The 2,373-nt window shown below is 34.5% G+C and overlaps 1 non-coding gene across 1 annotated transcript; it reads right to left on the bottom strand.

Moving 5' to 3' along the window:
* Positions 1 to 2,064: 2,064 nt before the first annotated feature.
* On the bottom strand, positions 2,065 to 2,170 carry LOC122120724. Its single transcript, XR_006149785.1, has one exon. It is a non-coding gene; the product is annotated as a U6 spliceosomal RNA (small nuclear RNA).
* Between the last annotated feature and the right edge of the window lie 203 nt (positions 2,171 to 2,373).

Genomic DNA, 2,373 nt, shown 5'->3' with positions numbered 1-2,373 from the left:
GATCACATTACTTCTGGTTGCTCAGTATCTATAATCTTTTCTGTAATATTATTGCATTTTATTTAGTGTTTAAAAAACTGTTGGCTAAACTCAATGTTCATTCATAGAAATTTATGTTAAGTATTTCGCAAGTTTTATTTCTCTCAATTCTTAAGATAGCATTTGCTATAATGCTAATGTTATTACCATTTTAGCGTTGGGAAAAATTGTAATTAAAGGCACTAAGTACATGGCCCATAGACACACAGTGAGGAAGGAAATGAGTCACAGTTTCCAAAAGCCTTTTAGCAATAGAAAAAAGGTAGGTAAAATCTCTCCATTCTCTTACACTCTCAATTCAATATTCATATATCCCTATGAATAATAGCATATCAATTATTACCCATGGCGATTGTTTTCTGTTACATTTTTTCCTCAACACAGACTGTATTGGTGACATTGGATTATCATGCACAGAGCTGACCTTCTTTTGTCCCACAGCTCCAGTATTCTTTTTTAAAAAGTACTAAAACTTTTAAATACCATTACTTACTATCTTTTAAGAATACCTAACGAAATAAATTCACATATAATCACTCCAAAATGCTTTAAAAGTATGAGATGATAAAACAGGCCCCTGTGAAGTAAATTTTCTTCTACTTTTAAAAATATTCTGAAAGCCTTATGCTTGCTGGCCACACCTATAATCCTATCTACTTCGGATATCTACTCAGGAGCCTGAGATCTGTGGATAACTTTTGGAAGCCACTCAGGGCAAAAGGACGTCATGAGATTATTTTTTAAAAGTTGTAATGAACTAGCAAAGAGCCAGGAATGGAGATGTAGTTCATATAGTAGATCACCAATCTAGAGAGGAAAGGCCTAGCAAGACCTTGAAGCCCTGATTTCAAACTCTGAGAGTGCCAATATACAAGCATGTGCATGTATGCATGTGTGCATGCATGTGCGCTCTCACACACACATTTATTCAAAATACCTTCATATCAGTGTTCTGCATTAATTTCTTTGTTAAAAATATTATATGGGAAAATAGAGGAAATAAACTCTTCTATATCAGAACAGTTTTTTGTTTTCCCCAAGTTACTGTTTATTAAATTGTATCAACTGAAGAAATAAAGTATATCACATGATCAGAACATTTTTATGTTTTTAAGTGTAAAAAAACTGTACAGAGTTGTCACAATTAAAAGTGCAAATAATGAGTACATTTTCTAACAATCAGTGTTACCTCTTCCTTTCTTTTTCCTCTACCACCCCTTCCCACCTCAAAGAGTACACTCCCCTCCCTCCTTCCCCTGCCTAAATTGTACAGTTCATTTTTCAACATAGTGTCTTGTGCATCTCAACCTGTATCCCTATTTAAGCATTTTGTATTTCCCTTTTCCCTCCCCAAATTAGAGACACATATACACAGGTTTTGGCGCACCAACTTCAAGTACAGTGAAAACAGGGGTTAGAGCGTGGGGGAGGAACATATAAAGAAACAAAAAAATTACATCACACATTATAAGTATCTTGGAAACAAGAAGAGCAAGAAACAAAGAATCACTTGTGTGGTTCATTTCCCATAATATCATTTTATCTGGTCATATGCACATAGCTTATGACCTGTTCTGCTTATCCCAGACATATATTAGTTGTTGAAAATAAGGCAAACCATGGTACCTATGTTTCTTTGGATTTGGCTTACTTCACTTAATAAAATTTTTTTCCAAATCTTTCTAATTTCTAACTAATTGGGCAATGGAGGCATAGAATTTCATTGTTTATATATACCACATATCCATTTATCTTCTGCGGTCCATTGGGGTGAGCTCCATATCTTAGCTATCGTAAATAATGCTGCAGTAAACATAGTTGTGCTGGTAGGTTTAGTATGGTCTTGCTTATGACCATTTGGGTAAATCCCAAAAAGTTTGATTGCTCAGTCATAGGGGAGCTTTATATGGAATCTTTTGAGAAGCCTCCATACTGCTTTCCAAAGTTGTTGAACAAGTTCACACTCCCACCAAGAATGAAGTAGGGTTTCCTTGTGGCCAAATCCTCTCCAGCATCTGTACTTGTAAAAATATGGAAGGATTCAATAATTTGCATGTGAACCTTGCGCAGGGCCATGCTAATCCTCTCTGTATTGTTCCAATTTTAGTGTATGTGCTGCTGAATTGAGCACAGAACATTTTTTATATATAAAGTATAATTGGTTTTCTTAATCTTGACAATTCAAAAAAAAGTAACTTTAGAAGAATTCCCATGAAATTTTAGAACCATGTATTTCTTATATAAGCACACAATTAAGAATAGTCAAGATTGGCATGTCAAAAACAAGATAATTCCAGATATTTGTTGTTCAAGAGATGTTTAGGAGGAGGAATT

The sequence above is a fragment of the Dipodomys spectabilis genome, unplaced genomic scaffold (assembly GCF_019054845.1).
Source record: "Dipodomys spectabilis isolate Male_0828 unplaced genomic scaffold, ASM1905484v1 ptg000177l, whole genome shotgun sequence".
Taxonomy (NCBI): Eukaryota; Metazoa; Chordata; class Mammalia; order Rodentia; family Heteromyidae; genus Dipodomys; species Dipodomys spectabilis.
The sequence above is the reverse complement of the archived record's forward strand: the minus strand, read 5'-3'. Positions and strand labels throughout refer to the sequence as shown.